Genomic DNA, 24180 nt, shown 5'->3' with positions numbered 1-24180 from the left:
CGGAATTCGGTATCGTTACAATGTTTATTTCCTGTACTATATAATAAAACTATTTAATGTAATCAAAAATATTATCTCTGTAGCTTAGAATATACTATACCTAAAGAATGGAGGAACACCTTTTCGACTAAGGGAGGAGCCGAGACATAGGAACTTACTAACGTGGAATCTATAAAATCCTGCGTGATTCAAATGTCTACAGAAAAAAATCTCTCTATTAGATGCGTCTTACAAATCTTATCAGTTCAACTATATATTTCTAGCTATAACTTTATTTGTAGGTTGTGAACAGCAGTTCTGAATTCTAAAGGTAACATTGTTCTGCTAGAATAAATAACACTGCTGTGTCCCACTTTGCAGTTAAAGAGGCCTGAAAACCTAAGTCACGTGACGGGATGATTCCTTTGCAAAGTACGCCATTTATTCTGCAGTTCTTCATATTTTTACTGACATCATTAAAGATACACGAAATAATCGAACTGTGATAATTCAGAGGGACAGCATGGACATTCTGACTTCACCGTTTCGCCATCAGAGACCCGCGCGGGTGACAAACAGGATTTTCATATAATGTGCATCTTCAAATATTCGCAGGATATTCGGGCGTCCAACCACAGAAATCCTATTTCTTCACCTGCTGTTTCGGCCCTATATATTTCGACTCTGTCGAAAGTTGACTGAAAGATGTGCAACCGATATGTCAGGCGAAATACACTCATGCTCATAAATTAAGGATAATTGCAGAATGTGTTGCCATACAACGTGGCACTACAGAAAACTGGCTCTAATAGCATAGGCACATAGGGAACACACACGACACAGATCTGTCAGTCCACTGTAATGGTGATAAGTTGAGAAAACCGTCCCGAAACACTTGTGCTACAAAACGCCACTGTTTCCTGCGCATGTACCCCGACATCAATACGAGAGATGATCGCCATGCACACGTACAAAGGCCGCACAACGGGTAGGTTTCCTCTGGATCCGGTGGTCGATCAGCTGCTGGGGTATAGCCTCCCATTCTTGAACCAACGCCTGTCGGAGCTCCCGAAGTGTCCTAGGGGTTTGAAGACCAGTGATACGTCGACCGAGAGCATCCCAGACATGCTCAATGGAGTTTAGGTCCGGAGAACAGGCAGGCCACTTCATTCGCCTGATATCTTCTGTTTCAAGGCACTACTCCACAATGGCAGCTGGGTGGCGCCGTGCTTTATCATCCATCAGGAGAAAGGTGGGACCCACTGCACCCCCGAAAAGGCGGACAAACTGGTGCAAAATGACGTCCTGATGCACCTGACCTGTTACAGTTCCTCTGTCAAAGACATCCCGGGGTGTAAGTGCACCAATCATAATCCCACCCCACACCATCAAACCAAGACCTCCATACAGGTCCCTTTCAAGAAGATTAAGGTGTTGTTATCTCGTTCCTGGTTGACGCCAGATGAAAACCTGGAGAGAATCACTGTTCAGACTATACCTGGACTCGTCAGTGAACGTAACCTGGGACCACTGTTCCAACGACCGTGTACTGTGTTCTTGCCACCAGGCTTCACGGGCTCTCCTGTGACCAGGTCTCAGTGGAATGCACCTTACAGGTTTCCGGGCGAATAAACCATGTCCGTTCAGTCGTCTGTAGACTGTGTGTCTAGATGCAACTATTCCAGTGGCTGCGGTAAGGTTCCTAGCAAAGCTACCTGCAATACACCGTGGCCGTCTGCAGGCACTGATGGCGAGACATCGGTCTTCTTGTCGTGTTGTACACTGTGAACGTCCCGTACTCTAGCGCTTGGACACGTTTTCTGTCTTCTGGAATCCTTGCCATAATCTTGAGATCACACTTTGTAGCACATAGAGGGCCCGTGCTACGACCTGCTGTGTTTGACCAGCCTCCAGTGGCCCTAGTATTCTACCCCCCATAACGTCATCATTATGTGTTCTTTGAGCCATATTCAACACACAGTCACCATTAGCACGTCTGAAAACATCTGCACACTTACTCGCTGCACCGTGCTCTGACATGCACCAACACATCTCTGCGTATGTGCTGTCAACGCCACCGTGCAAAGACCGCAGGCCAAATGCACCGCATGGTCATACCCTGAGATAATTTAAACCCGCAAACCGCCCAGCAGAGCGTTGTTTCACTATGTATCAGCATTATCCTTAATTTATGAGCATGAGTGTAGATGCATTAACGGAAAAAACGCATCACCGAAAATAATTAATGTAGAGTAAAGAAATTTCGAGAATACATTTGTCTAGGTAAATATGTAAATGATTAACATTACAAAATCACAGGAAAATGTAAGTGCGGGATAAGCTATTGCAAATGTGAAATGCTGGTACATTAATAACCGGTGTAACCGCCAGAATACTGTGTCCAAGGATGCAAACGCGCATGCATTGTGCTGCAGTCCGTGGTAAGGAGTTAATGTCCTTTGCACTTGATCGGTGGATCGGTTAATGCTGGTTGCAGATGACGCTGAGTTGTCATCCGATGATGTCCCGCAAGTACTCGATTGTAGGCAGATCTGGTGATTGAGCATCCCAAGGCAATATGTGCACATTCTGTAGAACATGTTGGGTTACACAAGCGGTCTGTGGCGTAGCGCAGTCCTTTTGGAAAACACCCTCTGGAATGCTGTTCGTAAATGGCTGCACAACTGGTCGCATCAGCAGACTGACGTACAAATTTGCGGTCAGGGTGCGTGGGATAACCGCTAAGGTGCTGCTGCTGTCGTACGAAATAGAGGCCAGACCATAACTCCCGGTGCAGGTCCAGTGTGTCTACCCTGCAGACAGGTACAGCACCCTCAACATGCCTTCTTCTAACCAACATGCGGTGATCACTGGCACCGAGGCAGAACCAACTTTTATCGGAGAACACAACAGGCCTCCACCCTGCCCTCCAGTGAGCTCAAATGGCCCCGAGCACTATGGGACTCAACTGCTGTGGTCATTAGTCCCCTAGAACTTAGAACTACTTAAACCTAACTAACCTAAGGACATCACACACATCCATGCCCGAGGCAGGATTCGAACCTGCGACCGTAGCAGTCGCACGGTTCCGGACTGCGCGCCTAGAACCGCGAGACCACCGCGGCCGGCTCCAGTGAGCTCCCGCATGACACCACTGAAGTCGCAAATGGCGGTGGTTTGGGTCTGTTGAATGCTCGCTGGCTTTGAGCTGTCTTTGATGTAACTGATTTGTAGTAGTTCATTGTACAGCTACTGCTGCTCAAACTGCTGCTGCAGATGCGCCAGATCCGTACATAGATGGCTCTGAGCACTATGGGACTCAACTGCTGTGGTCATTAGTCCCCTAGAACTTAGAACTACTTAAACCTAACTAACCTAAAGACATCACACACATCCATGCCCGAGGCAAGATTCGAACCTGCGACCGTAGCAGTCGCACGGTTCCGGACTGCGCGCCTAGAACCGCGAGACCACCGCGGCCGGCTCCAGTGAGCTCCCGCATGACACCACTGAAGTCGCAAATGGCGGTGGTTTGGGTCTGTTGAATGCTCGCTGGCTTTGAGCTGTCTTTGATGTAACTGGTTTGTAGTAGTTCATTGTACAGCTACTGCTGCTCAAATTGCTGCTGCAGATGCGCCAGATCCGTACATAGATGGCTCTGAGCACTATGGGACTCAACTGCTGTGGTCATTAGTCCCCTAGAACTTAGAACTACTTAAACCTAACTAACCTAAAGACATCACACACATCCATGCCCGAGGCAAGATTCGAACCTGCGACCGTAGCAGTCGCACGGTTCCGGACTGCGCGCCTAGAACCGCGAGACCACCGCGGCCGGCTCCAGTGAGCTCCCGCATGACACCACTGAAGTCGCAAATGGCGGTGGTTTGGGTCTGTTGAATGCTCGCTGGCTTTGAGCTGTCCTTGATGTAACTGGTTTGTAGTTCATTGTACAGCTACTGCTGCTCAAATTGCTGCTGCAGATGCACCAGATCCGTACATAGATGGCTCTGAGCACTATGGGACTCAACTGCTGTGGTCATCAGTCCCCTAGAACTTAGAACTACTTAAACCTAACTAACCTAAGGACATCACACACATCCATGCCCGAGGCAAGATTCGAACCTGCGACCGTAGCAGTCGCACGGTTCCGGACTGCGCGCCTAGAACCGCTAGACCACCGCGGCCGGCTCCGTACATAGAATACGATGGTATCCTCTCTCGGTAGTCGTCCGGAGCCCGTTCTGCCTGTGACCGTACCTTCTCGTAACCACCGCTGCTAGCAATCACAAGCAGTGGCTAGAAACCTTCCAAGCCTTTCTGCCTTATCTCAGACGGAAAATCCAGCTTCTCGTAGCCCTTTTACATGAAGCCGTTCAAAATCAGTGAGGTGCTTATAATGGCGTCTTCGTCGCCTAAAGGCATTCTTGACTAACATCAACCCACCACGTCCAGTCTCAAGGTAACTAATGCTGACGACAGCTACAGTGTTTATTTATAGCAAAACCTGACTTGCATCGTACTAGCGGCTCTCTTCTACGACCGGAGCGTAATTTGAAAAGGCATAATCTATCAGATGTAAACACACGCCTACAAATTTTTCTTTTGTCGCACAATGCCTCCTTGGTGTCGCGATGTTTTCTTTCCGTCACTGTATTTTACCGCGCTTCGATAACAACAATGTAATGGAACAAGTGAGCCAGGTCGCTGGTCGATCATCAGCGATCGGCTTGTTATCTTTGGCGCGTCCCCGGGATTGAGCATCTTTGCGTTTTCGGCTGCGGCGCGCGGGACGGTGAGAGGCAGTCGGTTTGGGGCGGCCGGTGAGACTGGCAGAATTGTGGCTCGCGCGTAACCACATGTGTGATGTCTGTTACGCTGGGGCTGTTTGCTAATCGTGAAACTCCTGCAGCGGTTACTGGTTGCCTGGAAGGCATTTGATACAAAATGTGCCAAACCCGGCAGTTAGAGGGGAGACCGGAGTTGGTGTTGGCCTAGATGTCTGTACAAGCACGGCGTGGGCCTGTTGGTTGCTTCGTCCTCCTGGCATCCACCGCAAGCGAATGTTCGGTCGGAATGTCTACAGTTTGTGGTGAGCATAGTGTGAACACGTTCTCGTAGGATGTGCTCCCAGCTTGACTCTTACCCTGTGTTATTTGGGGGTGTCGACCCCTTGTCGGTTACTGCTTCCGTGTGTCCTGTAAGATTTCACAACAAAATTGTGTTTTTGCGGCATTCTTTGTTTCTGGCTCAGCCTCCGCCTAGAAAGGGGAAAGATTTGGAATTCCTTAATGCTGTAATTTAAACATATATAAAAAATTGTTCTTTCAGAATAAGCGCCTGTTTCTTTAGGACGCTGCAGTTCAAACAGGAGTGGCGTAATGTTAACGAGTATTTGTCAAATGAAGTGTAAGTAGTGTCTTGCTGTTTACTGAGGCACGCAGCTGTGTTCAAATGGCTCTGAGCTGTATGGGACTTAACATCTATGGTCATCAGTCCCCCAGAACTTAGAACTAATTAAACCTAACTAACCTAAGGACATCACACAACACCCAGCCATCACGAGGCAGAGAAAATCCCTGACCCCGCCGGGAATCGAACCCGGGAACCCGGGCGTGGGAAGCGAGAACGCTACCGCACGACCACGAGATGCGGGCTTAAGCAGCTGTGTTATTGAACACATTTTGAAGTGTTATGTTGGGTGAACGACTGCTCCCCACTTCAGTGTATTCCTTGGGTAGTATTGTAAGGTTCTTGGATATTTTTCAGTGCGGTGTATTGATTCAGTTTTGTTTTTCTCCTTCTTTGAATTACGGTAAAATGTTCATTTTATCTGGTTATAGGCTTAACTCGCGCTTCACACATTACATCAGCTGTTTTCAAAATTGTTTTCTTAATTCCTGTTTAATCTCAGATTCAAATGTAACTTCATTTATGTTATTTGAAATAAATGTGTTGGATTGACCTTAATGAATTATGTGCATCGAAATAAGGGACCCACTCCTTTATTAGCGCTTAACAGTGGCGTGTGGTTCGGGTTGTGAGCCCCGTGCTCGTACCAACAAGATCTTCGAAGCCCTTTCGTATTTTCCATAGATGTTTCGCTATCAGTGCCGCAACGCGCTATAACCGGAGTATGCGTGGCGGTAATTGGCGCTGCCAGCGAAAGGTCGTTAGTTAGGCCAGGTGTCACCGACACGTGCTATTTTGCAAGTGTCCAACGCAGGAATGGCTAATCGCACGCCTCCTACGGGACTGTAACTAATTTAGAACGGCTATTCACATCCGGGCCGCTTATGATTTACGGCGCGCCTTACTTTCCTCGCATTTCAAGCGCGCGCGCACACACACGTATACACACACAAACTGCTTAATCAGCGTCATAAATATTCTTGAGCAATTTCAAACAGTCTAATAAGGCCCGGATCTCCAGGAATACGCGCTATCAAAGGAATGCCATTAATCTTGGCCCCGAATGTGGAGCGCATCAGTAAATCATGGGGCAATGCATCCCATAAACGCGACGCGAAGGCAGAACACGCCCGCCGTAAAACCCCTTGCGTAATGTTCAGACGGGGCGACACTGTAAAATACGGTAGTTCTTAACTCAGCGGTGGCTCTCTTCTGTAGTGAAGAGAAAATTTTAGGCGATAATTTTCGCCGGCACTACAGAAGCAACACCACTAATAACTTGAGATTCACGTAGCACCAACAAAAAAAGACCGATCCAAAAAAAATTTCACTGAAATCCCCACTTGTTTCATTGCGACTATCGCATCTGAAGATATTCAGAAATACCTATCGTTCCTGATGTTTCTATTAATGTACGAGCAACACAGTCCCTTAGCCTGTAATCCCAATACATGTCTCATGCAGTTTCAGACGCTCAGATTATTTTGTAATATTTCATTTCATGTGTGCTAGTCGTTTTCGCTGTTGCAGTCGCCTTGGCCGGTTTCCTGCTGCAGGGGAAGGTTGCTTTGGTCTTCCCCTAATCTTTCTAAATGGGTGATGGTCATAACGGATCAGACTGATTTTAAGAGTGAGTAATTTTCGCAATACGGCTTAGTGTTTTCCAACATGCATGGCAGAGAAGCTAGTAAATCTCTTGCCGTACATGGAGCTTTGAGACAAACAAAAATGGTGATCGAGAGTACGTCGAGTGTGCTCCTGATTATGAGTGTCTAGGAGGCGTAGACGTTTATTCGTTTCGTGGAGCGATTTGGAACTTTCGAAATCGCGGGTCGGTTCGCATCTCACATGGCAGGGTGAGAATCGTGTGGTCTCTGTGGCAGAGGTGTTATTTTCGTAATGCATTTCAGAAATCGGCAGATGGCGATCCCGTTTTCAGTTTTGTGACATGGTGTCGAGCATTGCCATGTAGTAAAATAACCTTTTCATGACTGTCGGTGTATTGTAAGCGTTTCTCTTTCAGCTTACGGCCCAAACGCGTCAGTTACTTTCAATAAAGATCTCATGTGATCGTTTCTGTCGGTTTCAGTAGATTCGAAAACCTCTCTTCCATCGCCTTGCTCGTCTTCGACGTCAAAAACCTCCTCCATTCTTGAAGCACCGAGACCATTCTCTGCACGTTGTTTCACTAAAAGGTAACTCAGAGTTATTACCCAGCATTTTATAAGCGTCAACTGCAGATTTCTTCGTGTTGAAGTAAATTAACACTTCCCGCAAATGACGAGAACTGGGCTCGCAAGTTGACATATTCAGTCGAGAACAACTTTTGATGATGCAATCACAGATGGATTAATATCTTCATGGCGTTATGATCACAAATGGCCAAGCGTATCGTGTGATACTTACGCCTTCCACTTGAACCACTCCTTGCCCCTACTGCCGGCTACTGCAAGACTGCTGAAGCAGTGCTGTAGATCTGTGTAGCATCAGGAAGGGCAATTTGGCCAAGTGCTACCACTAACACTGCCTAACTCACATTGAAATCCCGACCTCGTGAAGATACAGGGTAAGGCCAGGAACAAGAAATGAGTGCTACGGGCAAGTCACAGCGTACACTGATCTGCCAGAACGTTATCACCAACTACCTAATAGCCAGTATGTCCTCCTTTGGCAAGAGTAACAGCGGCGACGTGACAGCAATGACGCCTTGGTAGGTCGCTGGAGGCAACTGGCACCACATGGCCACACACAAATCAGCTAATGCCCATAAATTACGGGGGGGGGGGGGGGGGGGTGATGAACTCTTTCGTAACTTACCACTGTGTTCCTCGACCCACTCTATCACTTTGCTGGCCTTGTGACATGGCGCATTATGTTGCTGAAGGTTGACACTGCCGTTGAGAAACATGACTCTCGTGTAACGGTGCACGTTGTCTGCTACCAGTGTATGATACTCCTTGGCCGTTATGGTGTCTTGCACGAGCTCCACTGGCCCCTTGGATGACCACGTGAATGTTCTCCGGAGCATAATGGAGGCGGCGCCAGCCTGTCTCCGATCCGCAGTGCAGGTACCAAAGAGCAACGTCCCAGTGGCACGACGAAGAACGTATCGGCATTCATCAGACAGGCCGTGCAACGCTCTACCACTGTGCCATCGTCCAGTGCAAATGGTCACGTGCCTATTTCAACCGTAGTTACCGATGTCGTGGTGTTACTAGTGACACACGCATGGGTCGTCGATTGCGGAGTCCTATCGTTAGAATGTTTGGTATGTGTACAGACACACTTGTACTCTGCCCAGCATTAAACTCTAATGTTAATTCCACTACAGTTCGCCGCCTGTCCTGTTTTCGCTGTCTGTCCAGCCTATGACGTCCGACGTCTGGTTGGCCACCCAACTCAACGACGTCTGGATGTGGTTTCGTCTTGGTTTCGCAACATGTTGAAGACACTGACCACAGCACTCCTCCAGCACCTGACAGGCTGTGCAGTTTCAGACATGCTCGTGCAGAGCCTCCGGGCCATCACCATTGCTCTCGGTCAAACTCAGATATATCGTCCGCCTCTCTCATTCTACACGCGGACAGCACGCCCACTCATACTACATGCATCGTGCGTCTGTCTGACGAGCAGTCATTCCTCGCCAGGTGGCGCTGCTAACGCCAGGACGAGTTTATACACTACTGGCCATTAAAATTGCTACACTAAGAAGAAATGCAGATGATAAACGGGTATTCATTGGACATATATATTATACTAGAACTGACATGTGATTACATTTTCACGCAGTTTGGGTGCATAGATCCTGAGAAATCAGTACCCAGAACAACCACCTCTGGCCGTAATAACGGCCTTGATACGCCTGGCCATTGAGTCAAACAGAGCTTGGGTGGCGTGTACAGGTCCAGCTGCCCATGCAGTTACAACACGATACCACAGTTCATCAAGAGTAGTGACTGGCGTATTGTCACGAGCCAGTTGCTCGGCCACCATTGTCTATACCTTTTCAGCTGGTGAGAGATCTGGAGATGTGCTGGCCAGGGAAGCAGTCGAACATATTCTGTATCCAGAAAGACCCGTACAGGACCTGCAACGTGCGGTCGTGCTTTATTTTGCTGAAATGTAGGGTTTCGCAGCGATAGAATGAAGGATAGAGCGACCGGTCGTAATACATCTGAAATGAAAAGTCTACTGTTCAGAGTGCCGTCAATGCGAACAAGAGGTGACCGAGACGTGTAACCAATGGCATCCCATACCATCACGCCAGTAAGGCGATGAAGAATACACGCTTCCAATGTGCGTTCACCGCGGTGTCGCCAAACACGGATGCGATCATCACGATGGTGTGAACAGAACCTGGATTCATCTGAAAAAATGACGTTTTGCCATTCGTGCACCCAGGTTATAGTTGAATACACCATCGCAGGCGCTCCGGTCTGTGATTCAGCGTCAAGGATAACAGCAGCTATGTTCTCCGAGCTGATAGTCCATGCTGCTGCAAACGTCGTCGAACTATTCGTGCAGATGATTGTTGTCTTGCAAACGTCCCCATCTGTTGACTCAGGGATCGAGACGTGGCTGCGTGATCCGTTACAGCCATGCGTATAAGATGCTTTTCATTTCGACTGCTAGTGATACGAGGCCGTTGGTATCCATCCCGGCGTTCCGTATTACCCTCCTGAACCCACCGATTCCACATTCTGCTAACAGTCACTGGATCTCGACCAACGCGAGCAGCAATGTCGCGATACGATAAACCGCAATCGAGATAGGCTACAATCCGACCTTTATCAAAGTCGGAAACGTGATAGTATACATTTCTCCTAGTTAGACGAGGCAGCACAACAAACGTTTCACCAGGCAACGCCGGTCAACTAGTGTTTGTGTATGAGAAATCGGTTGGAAACTTTCCTCGAGTTAGCACGTGGCACCTGTCGCCACCGGCGCCAACCATGTGTGAATGCTATGAAAAGAGAGCCATTTGCATATCATAGCATCTTCTTCCTGTCGGTTGAATTTCGCGTCTGCAGCACGTTATCTTCCTGGTGTAGCAATTTTAATGGCCAGTAGTGTACCAATACTAAGACGATGGTTATGAAGTTCCGGCTAGGCAGAGTGAGTCAGCTAGGAAACTGGTGCAAGATGCAACATTAATTTGTTTACTGTACGGCGCTCTTCCGTCGAATGCAAATGCGGAATTACTCGTTATCCGTGGCATGGCGGCGTCGAAAATTCCTGGCGAGATGCCTGGCGCGAGTGGCGGGATTCATCCCCTGGAGGCTGTCGGCTGCCGGCGGAGGCACGCAGGCGGCAAAGTAGACGTGCGTGAGTGGCGCGCGTAAGATAGGGCGGCGGGCGAGGCGAGGAGGCGCATTCCTGCGTGTGCGTGCGTAGCCCGGCGCGGCCCGGCCCTAGCAGGCGGTGGCGTGGCCGCTTATCGGAGCCGCGCATGCCGCCGCGGCGCTGAATCACCGCCTACTGTGCGCCAGATATTAAAACCCGATGCCGCTTAGCTCCGCAAGGAGCGGCGATGTGCGTGTAGGGCGTTCGGTGCGCCTCGCCGCCTGCTGAGTACCCGCCGAAGTCTGAAATCACTCAGCTGTGGCACGCCAAATTCTTAGTCTTCGAAATTCCTGCAAGCTGGTGTAATTTGCAGGTCAGCAACGAACCAGTACAAGAAGAAATCAGCCAAAGTTGCAAATTTTATTTTTATTATTCACTTGACGGATAGTTTCGTGGCGGGAGCCATTTTCAAATATCCTACAGGGCAGAAAACTAAATTTATAATCATGTACAGTACCAAATTTTTTAAGCACACATCAAAAATATAGAACGGTAATTTCAAAATTTACGTACCAGACAGTCAAAACGATGTTTCCGAAAATATAAAAAAAAATCCGTCTTCAGACCACGAGTGCCCTACCGCTACCATCCGACCGCCGTGTCATCCTCAGTGGAGGATGCGGATAGGAGGGTCGTGGGGTCAGCACACCGCTTTCCCGGTCGTTATGATAGTATTTTTGACCTAATAAGCTACTATTCGGTCGAGCAGCTCCTCAATTGGCATCACGAGGCTGAGTGCACCCCGAAAAGTGGCAACGGCGCATGGCGGCCTGGATGGTCACCCATCCAAGTGCCGACCCCGCCCGACAGCGTTTAACTTCGGTGACCTCACGGGAACCGGTGTGGCCTCCAAAAATACAAAAACCATGTCAAAAATATACACGTATTACCAAGTTCAAATGAACAGTTACAGTGCATATGGATAAATGGCAGTCCACTCCTCCCGCTGCTACAAGGAAACCTCGGGAAGACGACGCACTATCAGGACGGTTTTTGTATTTATTAGAATATTCTCCAATTATCAAAAATACAACAATTAATACAACGAAAGTACAAGTCAACAATAAATTATACCTTTAAAATCTTTACCAAAAAAAGTAAAAGACTTAAAATCACTGAACAGTAAAACAAAGCAGCGGCACATACGACGCGTGTGATAGACTGTCTCGTAAAAATCATTCAGTGTTAACCACAACATTAGTATTAAAAGAAAACAAAAGAACAGAACTTTAAAAAAAATTCATCACATCCAACCCTTTACAAACGTAAAAACTTCTCCATAACAGACTTTACAAAAGTAAATGAAGTTAAGGCCATCCTGATTTAGGTTTTCCGTGATTTCCCAAAATCGCTCCAGGCAAATGCCGGGATGGTTCCTTTGAAAGTGCGCGGCCGACTTCCTCCCCCGTCGCTTCCTAACCCGATGAGACCGATGACCTCGCTGACTGGTCTCCTCCCTCAAAACAACCCAATCCAAATGAAGATAATGTAGTTTCTTCCTGACATGGCTTATGTCCAGTTCATAACACGTGTATATTTTCGAAATGGATTTTGTATTTTTGTATACATCATTTTGACTGTCTGTTACGTTAGTCTTGACACGATACTGTCTCTAGACATCTTTTTTTGATTTAACTAAGGCGTTTGATTGTGTTGATCACAAAATATTGCTTCTGAAGTTGGACATTACAGAATACGGGAACAGCTCACAATTCGTTCACCTCTTACTTTAGCAACAGGCAGCAAAAGGTTATAATTTATAGTGTTGAGAATGGCTGTGATGTGGTGTCTGCGTGGGGTATGGCCAAATAGGGGGTGTCCCAGGGATTAGCGCTGGGCCACTGCTGTTACTTGCCCTCTAGTATTACGGGTAATTCTAAAATATTCCTGTTTGTTGATGACACTAGCTTCATGGTAAAGGAAGTCGTGTGCAACACTGATTCGGTTTCAATTGGGACAGTTCATTACATAACTTAATAGCTTGTAGAAAACAATCTAATGCTAAATCACAGTAGGACACAGTTTTTACAGTTTCTAATACAGAATTCAACAAAAACCGACGTTTCATTTTCACAGAATGGGCATATGATTAGTGAAACTGAACAGTTAAAATTTCTAGCTGTTCATATGGATAGTAAACTGTCGTAGAAAGCCCAAGCTGAGAATCTTGTTCAAAGACTTAATGCTGCCTGCCGTTTTTACCATTCGAGCGGTATCTGAAGTAAGTAATCGTTCGACACGAACATTAGTCTACTTTGCTTATTTTCATTCGCTTATGTCATATAGTATTATATTTTGGGGTAACTCTTCCCAATCTGAAAGGATATGTCTGGCTCATAAACGGGCGGTTCGGGGAGTAAGTAGGGTAGGGTCGCAAACCTCCTGTCGAACCCTGTTCACTGGGCTGGGTACTGTGACATTGGCCTCTCAATGTATATGTATTCTTTACTGTCGTTTCTTGTTAACAATATCAGTTTATTCCCAAGAATTAGCAGCTTTCACTCAGGTAATACTAGGTAGAAATCAAATCTGCATTTGAATCGCAGGTCCATAACTCTTGTGCAGAAAGGTGTGCAGTATACTGCTGCATCCATTTTCAATAAGCTACCACAAGACCTGAGTCGCAACAAAGCTCCGGGTGTAGACAACATTCCATTAGAACTACTGACAGCCTTGGGAGAGCCAGTCCTGACAAAACTCTACCATCTGGTGAGCAAGATGTATGAGACAGGCGAAATACTCTCAGACTTCAAGAAGAATGTAATAATTCCAATCCCAAAGAAAGCAGGTGTATACAGATGAGAAAATTACCGAACAATAAGTTTAATAAGCCATAGCTGCAAAATACTAACACGAATTCTTTACAGACGAATGGAAAAACTAGTAGAAGCCGACCTCGGGGAAGATCAGTTTGGATTCCGTATAAATACTGGAACACGTGAGGCAATACTGACCTTACGACTTATCTTAGAAGAAAGATTAAGGAAAGGCAAACCTACGTTTCTCGCATTGATAGACTTAGAGAAAGCTTTTGACAATGTTGACTGGAATACCCTCTTTCAAATTCAAAAGGTGGCAGGGGTAAAATACAGGGAGCGAAAGGCTATTTACAATTCGTACAGAATCCAGATGGCAGTTATAAGAGTGGAGGGACATGAAAGAGAAGCAGTGGTTGGGAAGGGAGTGAGACAGGGTTGTAGCCTCTCCCCGATGTTATTCAATCTGCATATTGAGCAAACAGTAAAGGAAACAAAAGAAAAATTCGGAGTAGGTATTAAAATCCATGGAGAAGAAATAAAAACTTTGAGGTTCGCCGATGACATTGTCTTTCTGTCAGAGACAGCAAGGGACTTGGAAGAGCAGTTTAATGGAATGGACAGTGTCTTGAGAGCAGTATATAAGATGAACATTAACGAAAGCAAAACGAGGATAATGGGATGTAGTCGAATTAAGTCTGGTGATGCTGAGGGAATTAGATTAGGAAATGAAACACTTAAAGTAGTAAAGGAGTTTTGCTATTTGGGGAGCAAAATAACTGATGATTGTCGAACTAGAGAGGATATAAAATGTATACTGGCAATGGCAAGGAAAGCGTTTCTGAAAAAGAGAAATTTGTTAACATCGAGTATAGATTTAAGTGTCAGGAAGTCTTTTCTGAAAGTATTTGTATGGAGTGTAGCCAGTTATGGAAGTGAAACTTGGACGATAAATAGTTTGGACAAGAAGAGAATAGAAGCTTTCGAAATGTGGTGCTACAGAAGAATGCTGAAGATTAGATGGGTAGATCACATAACTAATGAGGAAGTATTGAATAGGATTGGGGAGAAGAGAAGTTTGTGGCAAAGCTTGACAAGAAGAAGGGATCTGTTGGTAGGACATGTTCTGAGGCATCAAGGGATCACCAATTTAATATTGGAGGGCAGCGTGGAGGGTAAAAACCGTACAGGGAGACCAAGAGATGAATACACTAAGCAGATCCAGAAGGATGTAGGTTGCAATAGGTACAGGGAGATGAAGAAGCTTGCACGGGATAGAGTAGCATGGAGAGCTGCATCAAACCAGTCTCAGGACTGAAGACCACAACAACGACAACTACAAGAATTCAAAATCTTAGCAGCAATGCACGCGTTTTCAAATCGAAACTGAAGAATTTCCTCATTGGTCACTCCTTCTATTCTGTTGAGGAGTTCCTTCAAAAATTAAGCTGATTTCTATTTTTTATTGTTGATTTCGTTTACTTAAACTTATGGTTTGTCTTCTTTTAGGTCCATAAACATTTCATATTATCTGTTATTACTTTGAGGTCGTAATTTTGTAAGTAGGCTGTTCAGGTTTTCTTATTGGTAACGCCACGTAGCGCTCTGTATGAAAAATCACTGACTGTGCTGTGTGCAGTCTGTGGCTAGTTTGAGTTGTTGTCTGCCATTGTAGTGTTGGGCAGCGTGATGTTAACAGCTCGTAGCGTTGCGCAGTTGGAGGTGAGCCGCCAGCAGTGGCGGATGTGGGGAGAGAGATGGCGGAGTTTTGAATTTGTAAAACTGGATGTCATGTACTGCTATATGTATTATGACTCTTGATGATATTAAGGTAAATACATTGTTTGTTCTCTATCAAAGTCTTTCATTTGCTAACTATGTCTATCAGTAGTTAGTGCCTTCCGTAATTTGAATCTTTTATTTAGCTGGCTGTAGTGGTGCTAATGTATTGCAGTAGTTCGAGTAACGAAGATTTTTGTGAGGTAAGTGATTTGTGCAAGGTATAGGTTAATGTTAGTCAGGGCCATTCTATTGTAGGGATTTTTGAAAGTCAGATTGCGTTGCGCTAAAAATACTGTGTGTCAGTTTGAGCACAGTCATGTATAATTTTTCTAAGGGGACGTTTCAATTTCATGTATTGACACGTTGCCTGACCTTGGCGATTTTCTCCTCAATTTGATCCTACGGTACTTTAGGTGTTAATAAATAAATATGTATATTTTTGCATGTGCTTAAAACATTTGGTAATACTTGTACTGTACATGACTATAGTAGATGTATTCCAGTAGAATTTGTTAAGAAACTAAAAGCATGGAACCACTTTTAAGGGCCAAGCACTGTGCCATAACAAACTCTGACGAGTTCGGAGAAAGCTATTCATGGAACACCCACCACTCTGCCCCACATTCCCCTGCCTAGGTAATTTTAGAGAAGAATGACTTTTAGGAAAAATGTAGAATGACAGGAGAAAGCCGTTTGAAATAAAAAGTTCCTATTGTGCAACTGAAAACACAGACCGGTTAATTTCATGTTAGATACGTTCAGCGTGCTATTTGTTGGGGATACGAGAGAAGATGCAGGCTGCTTCTTTAGACGTAGGAGTCTATGTAGTAGGATGGTAAAGCGCCAGTTGGTTGAATGAATAAAAATCCGAAGGCCAAACTGGGAAGAAAACAACACAATCTAGTGACCAGATTGTACACTATATGGTGTAGATGCATTTTGTTTATATTGCAGTGTAGTAGGTACTCATTTTTCCAAGCATCAAAATCTTTGATACCGAATTAGCAAAACAAAAATAGACTTACATGGAAAACGAAAGTCATCCTTTAACTGGTTGCAAAGTTAGGTGGAAATATGCTTTCTATATTATCAATGAGACTCATAGTATTGTAGTAATATAATAATTTCACCTGGTTCAATGGCCTGGCGGAAGTCTTTCGATTGGACGGCACTTCAGTAACTCCACCGGAGAAAGGGGAATCGCAGCTACGTGTCGTTCACGGTGAATCTTGACATCAGTGATGAATGAGGGCTAAGTTAAAGGCATACTGAAATCGTCCGTGGTCCGATCGGGATTCGTTCCCGCGGCTTTTCGGTTTCCCGACGAGCGCTTTGCCGCAAGACCAGCAGCTCCAAATCAGCACCGTAATACTAACACGAACACGAAGGAATGACGAGTAAGTAATGTAAGTGCCGTGAAACATATTTTGTCGCTCTTCGGCTCCTGTTAGTAACGAAAGAATGTATAGGCGGGTACTCTTTTGCATGTAAGGCACGGAGGAAACCTGGGGAGAGTGATAACTCGAGAAGGCCAACAGCAACGAAAAATTCCAGAATAATTATTAACAGCAGCTTTTCTTATCCCATGCTTCCGCGTGGCAACAGCACGGTTGTTAGGGCGGTCATTAACAACAGACATGCCATTATGGAAGAAAACATGTATCCAAACGGTCTAGGTGCGTGTTAGACTTTTTCTGTGAGTAGAGGGAATGGTGTGGCAAGCAACCTTGCAAGGCTTGAGTTACGTCAAAGCAGTATCATTAGAGAAATATGTAACATTACCTGACTTTGGCAGGCGAGTGTACTGTCAACGTGAGAAACACTTTAATTTACTGAAACATCGATGGAATAAACAAACCGGGTACAAAGTGCGAATCACCTTACATAAGAACCGGTTGTATTGCTTTACCCACTCGAACACCTGATCTTCGCCAGGCCACAAATTAACGGTTACTACGCACATAGTAAGTATATATTAAGATACAGGAAACTGGGAGCCCGAAAGAAAGCTTCCCTAGAATCGACCTTGTGTGGTCGTTCCATCCCATGCCGCTATGCAACCTTACCAGCCTACATATTTAATCGAAGTGACACTGAGTTCGATTATTACTGGATTGTTTTTCATAGTCGTGTGCATTAATTTAAGTTTTTCCATATTTAGAACAAGATGCTACTGATCATGTCAAGTAGAAATACTCTCTTTGTGATTTTATATGCTCCTACAGCCACTTAAAAACGGCTCTCTCCTTTATAGTGCACCGTCAACAGCAAACAGGCGCAGTTACATAAGTGAATTTTCCCATTAAGAGAATACTGAAAGGCGATCTGTTTTAATTTTTAAAAACCGTTCAAAAGCCAAGGGCACACAAAATATTGTTTATTCAATACAACCGGTTTCAACAGTCTTAACCGTCATCTTCAGGTCGCTTTTTTGCAGCAAAATGTTCCTTTTACGCTGACCTCATGCACAAGATGTCGAGTGGATAAAAGACAGCACATTATAAATGTTTGTCACCGCTAAAATATTAATGTCCACGGACATGTCCTTATATGTATTGCTCACTGATATATATGGAGGAAATGCTGTGTGTTTTCAAAAATATTGGCGATGGCAGACGTTTATAATGTGCTGAGTTTTTATCTCCTTCACATCTTGTGCATGAAATCAGCGTAAAATTAACATGTTTTACAATAAAAATATTTAAGAGCTGAAAATAACGGGTTAGACTATTGAAACCAGTTGTCTTGAAAAGAAAATGTTTAATGCCATCTTAGCTTTACAGTGGTTTTTAGCAGTTACACAGGGTGGCGCATGGAAAACCGGGCCAGAGTACAGACTGCTTGCTAATTATGCACGAATTGCTGCCCATTAAGAGCTGATAAAACAAAAAGATAAACATGTAATAATTAGATAATAAAGAAATAACAAATAAGCTAATACGAAGATTTATATTTACTGAAGTGGTATTCTCTTTTACGTTACATACATTAGGTACAGAAATGACCTCTTTGTGCTTCAGTGCACTTTTGCCCTTATACTAACATGTTAATATACACTTTGCGTGCCCCTGCCGCATCATTTCTTAGAATTTCATTACGAATATAGTTCTTAAAGTTGTGTAACGTTATTATTTTATTTGCGTACACTCCTCCGTTTAACTGTAACACAGATAAAAGTCACAAGTGGTTAGGAACGGCGAACGAGGCGGTTTCTATCCTTTGCTGATAGTCCTTTCTTCCGTAAATCTTGCACGAATTCATGAGACTGACTCGTTTGAAGTGTGACAGATCGCCCATCCTGTGAAAAGACAGCATACTTACACTCATGGAGAGGTCAGCTGTGCTTAAAATTCCTCAGGCACTCTCATATACACAGCAATGTTTACTGTTGTTTCAAAAAATGTGGAACCCACAATCTGACTTGCTGGCAAGGCACACCAGACTCTGATTTTCACCGTGAAGAGGTTCCTTGTTAATCGTATAGGGTTTGTTTGCTGACCGCTTCTTCAGTCATGAAATACTGCTGCGGATCAACATTCTACTCTCAGCTGTTTGACTTACTCATGTACAGTAGTTCACATGTCTTGCGTTATCTTCTTCCTTCAGTTCTTTTACGCGTGTCATTTCTAGGGCTTCATCCCTGTATGGTGTAAAACGCGTTGTAACACCTACGTGAAATGTTCACTTATTGCGACAAATTGCGTGCCGACTTCTTTGGAATCGGGATCGTTCGTGTTCGAATATCCGCCATAGCAACAGGTGTACGAATGTACGAAGGTAACATTTTTGTTTTATCATTTATATTTTATTTTATTTATCTATTTATGTATTTATTTTTGGGTTTACAACTGACCGTGTAGTGTACCACATTGTCACTATATCCTGTGCGCCATTCTTTGCTGGTATAGAAATGCCAGGAAATTTCCCTCGTTTTCTTAAATGAACTGATTAGAAACACAACGACTCCATTATAGGGATTTTTCCCTGAAGAGGTGTAACGTCCCCTTAGAAAAATTAATGAATTACTGTGCTGATAAAGAACTTATGTTATTTGATTTTCAAACAGCTGAGCAAAACTGAACGTACTCAGACATTCACTAAAGTGACACAATATTTCTAGCGCAACGCAATCTGACTTTCAGTAAAACCTACAAAAGAATGGCCCTGAATAACAATAACCTATACCTTTCATGAATTCTTACCTCACAAAAATCTTCGTTACTCGATCTACTGCAATACAGCGAACGCCAATACTGCCAGCTAAGTAAAAGATTCAAACTACTGAAGGCACTAGCTACTGATAGGCATAGTTAGCAAATGAAATATTTCGATAGAAAACAAACAATGTATTTAACTTAATAGTGTTCAAAAGTCATTATATATATATATATATGTATATATATATCAGTTCATGACATCCAGTCTTACAAATTTACTGTCTCTGCCCACATCATCCGCTCTCAAAACTCTTCTATCTCACTCCTCACATCCACCACTGCTGGCTGCTCACCTCCAACTGCGCAATGCTATGCGCTGTTAACAGCCAACTGTCCAACACTACAATAGCATATACTCCAACAATGCAAACCAGCCACAGACTGCACACAGCAGAGCCAGTGATTTTCATACAGAGTGCTACGTGGCGTTTCCAATAAAAAAAACCTAAACAGCCTACTTACAGAGGATACATCTCGCTGAGACATTTACTTCACGCGTCTTTACTATGTCTCAAAGGCTTTCGTACTGACAATACAAAACGTTGTCGCAAAAGCTTCGAAACAATAGGCCAGCCGGAGTGGCCGGGCGGTTCTAGGCGCTACAGTGTGAAACCGCGCGACCGCTACGGTCGCAGGTTAGAATCCTGCGTCGAGCATGGATGTGTGTGATGTTCTTATGTTAGTTAGGTTTTAAGTAGTTATAAGTTCTAGGGGACTGATGACCTCTGGAGTTAAGTCGCATAGTGCTCAGAGCCATTTGAACCATTCGAAACAATAAATCGCAACTTGGCGGGTGAGAATGAGCAGTTTAGTACTCGAGGCGGTTTTTCGTGAGCCACTCGGTAGTACACGTTTTCTTTCACCCCATAAGCGCACAGTATAGTGATGTGATAACGAAACACCTTCCGCTACGCATTTTACTTATAGGGGCGGGTGTAGGTGTAGATATAGAGCGTCTGCATGACGATATAAAATATTTGCGGAAACACGCTGCACACTGCGAGGTTGATGGATGAGCTTTGCTACCCAGCTAGGTAACGGCAGGTGCTACGCTAGGCGGTACTGGAAAGCTGCAGTCGGAAGTCGCAATAAGACGGTGCGGACGGGAAAGCAAGAAATCCGCAGGCAGCTCGGTGACGCAGCTCGGTCGACAGCAGTAATTATTTCGCAAAGCTGAGTCAGCGGGAGGGGCCACGTTCCGCTGATCCGGGCCTGCAATTTCCAGAGCCGTGCCGTGCCGTGCCATACCGTGGCGGAGATTACGGCGCCGCTCCGGGGAACCTTTAGAAAGGTCGGAAGGCCCGAAATATCACGCCGGGTTTCTCCGGCGCGGCGGTAATCTGCCAGCAACAACAGTCCTACAATAACATCCGCAGCATTTCCAGACGCATTTTTTTTTACGTCTGCAAAACGGCCTCAGCCAAAAACGCTACACGGAGGGAAATGCAATCGGAGTTCAATACGGTTCGATCATTGGTCCACAACTGTTTTCGCTTTGCGTTAATGATCTGCCATTTTATTTGAATGAAAAGACAGAATTTGTCCGGTTTGTTGGTACAAGCATCGTTGTGAAACCTAGCAAAGAAGCATCAACGGAGACAATAGTAAATGATGTTTTGTGAAAGTTACAGACGAATACTGGACAAATTGGCTACCTTTAAACTTTGACAAAACATAGCCCATCCAGTTTCATACTGACAAAATTTGCCCATCTCTTGTCAGTATATCAACAAGAAACAACAAAAATTAATTTGGAGAAACCGTACTGAAGAACTGCTAAAAAATTCATGTTGGGCTACTTTTGTCATAAGGACAACTGCCAACCTTGAGTGAAGTCAGTAAGCTTACATATTTTCAATATTTTTGTTCATTTGTGTCTTACAGGGAAATGTTTTGGGGTAAGTCTCCAAGTAGACGATAACTATTCTTGTACAAAGTACGAGGAGCGTTCAATAAATAATGCAATAAATTTTATCTTGGCCAGTTCCGTTTGAAAATATGCCGAATTCGTTGTGAGACGTCGCTGAATACCCCACATCGGTCTACATCTAAATCTACATTTATACTCCGCAAGCCACCCAACGGTGTGTGGCGGAGGGCACTTTACGTGCCACTGTCATTACCTCCCTTTTCTGTTCCAGTCGCTTATGGTTCGCGGAAGAACGACTGCCTGAAAGCCTCCGTGCGCGCTCGAATCTCTCTAATTTTACATTCGTGTTCTCCTCTGGAGGTGTAAATAGGGGGAAGCAATACAATCGATACCTCATCCAGAAACGCACCCTCTCGAAACCTGGACAGCAAGCCACACCGCGACGCAGAGCGCCTCTCTTGCAGAGTCTACACTTGAGTTTGCTGAACATCTCCGTAACGCTGTCACGCTTACCAAATAACCCTGCGATGAAACGCACCTCTCTTCTTTGGATCTTCTCTATCCCCTCTGTCAACCCGATCTGGTACGGATCCCACACTGGTGAGCAATACTCAAGTATAGGTCGAAAGAGTGTGTTGTAAGCCACTCCCTGTAGTTTCATGAAGTTTCGATAGGTGGCGCTGTACATAACTTTCAAAATAGCGTCTGTAACGGAGGTGCGTTCGAGCAGAGAGCTGTCGTAGAGTTTGTTTCGGCGGAAAACCAGAGCATCCCAGATATTCATAGGTGCTTGCAGAATGTCTACGGAGACCTGGCAGAGAACAAAAGCACGTCGAATCGTTGGGCGAGGCGTCCGTCACCATCGCAACAAGGTCGCTCAAACCTGTCCTACCTACCGCGTGCCGGCCTACTGCTGCAATGTTGAACACTCTCATTCGAGGTGATCGACGGATCACAATCAGATAGTTCGCTGCTCAATTGGACATTTCTGTTAGTAATGCAGACACACTCGTCCACCAGTTGGGGTACACAAAGACGTATGCCCGCTGGATTCGTCACCTGCCGGCTTCCGTCTGTTTGGCCAAATAAAGGACGTAGCAAGCAGGAAACAGTATGTGGTCGATGTAAGGCTGTTGATGCAGCAAGACGTTGGCTTCGACATCAACCAATAGAATGGTACTACGCGGACACACAGGACCTGCCAGTAAGGTGCCGTAAGGCTGTAGCATTCAACAGAGATGATTTTGAAAATGGGCTCTTGAAGTCATAAGAGTGGGAAATAACATGGTTTACCGGAATCCTGAATAAAACCAACCTGCTTTTAAAGTGTGTTCAATTACTCATTGAACGCACCTAGTAACTGAATTATGCGTGGTGTTCACTTACGTACATCTCGCAGGCATCTCTTTACGCAATTGGGTATGTTAACCTCATAGTCACAGTACATTATTGCCCTTACGAAATTTGTTATCAACAATACAACTGAGTTTGAGAGTAACAGAGATATTCACAACGCTAGAGGGGAAAAATAATTTGCATTACCATTTCATCAGTCGGACGCCAACACAAAACGTAGTACAATATGCAGCTGTAAGGCTCGTTGACAATCTGCCCATAGAAATAAAATGTCTGACAGATCGCAGAAATGTCTCAAATGTTGACTAAAGAAGTTTCTCCTTAACGACATAGAAGAATTCTCGAATACAAGTATTTTACAGAAAAAACCTGTAAATGACCAATACGCAGCCATATAAATCTTTTATCTATGAGATAAGTAATTAACTAATTGACTAACAGGAGGTTATCGTCCAAGACATTACTTGTAAATATTGCATTAACGTTTCAATGTATGCACTTCGACTGTAACGAAGATTCTTTCCTTGTAACATTTTGATCTGAAGATAACTGTAGCCTACAGAGGAAACCAGCTATTGTGTATGTGTTGTTGTATGGATAACTAAAATTTGAAAAGAGAATTGGTCTATAAGTCGCGTTTTCTCCTACACCAGAGCGACAGCACGTTTCACAGCATCGGAGGTTGCCACTTACTCTACCTAATGTGGAACCCACGTTATCAGACCACTTAATATCTCAATACATGGATGTGAATCACAAGTTTTGTAGTAGAAAGATGCTAAAATTTAAAGAAAGCGTACGAATTGAAGTTCCTGTATAATAAGAGCTATGTTATGCTATGTTCATATTTTTCCAGGTAAGACTGGCTGTTACACATTTTTATCTCATAACACGTTCTCATACATCGCGACTTTATTTGAAAAAGGTTTAACTCTACTACGGCACTATGCGCCGACATTAATATATACGTATAACACGACCAGGGAACCCGCGCCAAACTTTTGTGCTCTTATAGCTTTAAATAATGACTGCACTTGGGTTAAGTGTACTCTTTGGATAAGGACAATTGTGGAGTGAATAGAAAATATCTACAAAAATGAAACAAACACGTGAAATAATAATCATGATTTTAAGATGTATCCTTGCGCATACTACTACATTTCCATGCGTTATTGCATCTAATCTCTAAGTTTCGACCGTAATATTTACATGTACTTGCTGTTGATTGGAAGTGTAATGAGAAACACGAATATAAAATACAAATAAGTAACCAAATGTCAAATGTATCGGTTAAAACGTAGTGTTCACTTCTTACCTGATACATCACTAAGGTCATAGTAACCTCTAACAGCATTCTGAGATTTTAATTGCACTTCGTACTGGACTTCGGGTAAGCAGCTAGGCCGTAGTAGCAATAGATAAATGACGATTCAAGACGACAAAGGTAAGCATGTTTGTCGTTTCG

The sequence above is a fragment of the Schistocerca gregaria genome, chromosome 1 (assembly GCF_023897955.1).
Source record: "Schistocerca gregaria isolate iqSchGreg1 chromosome 1, iqSchGreg1.2, whole genome shotgun sequence".
Taxonomy (NCBI): domain Eukaryota; kingdom Metazoa; phylum Arthropoda; class Insecta; order Orthoptera; family Acrididae; genus Schistocerca; species Schistocerca gregaria.
Note: the sequence above shows the minus strand (reverse complement) of the source record.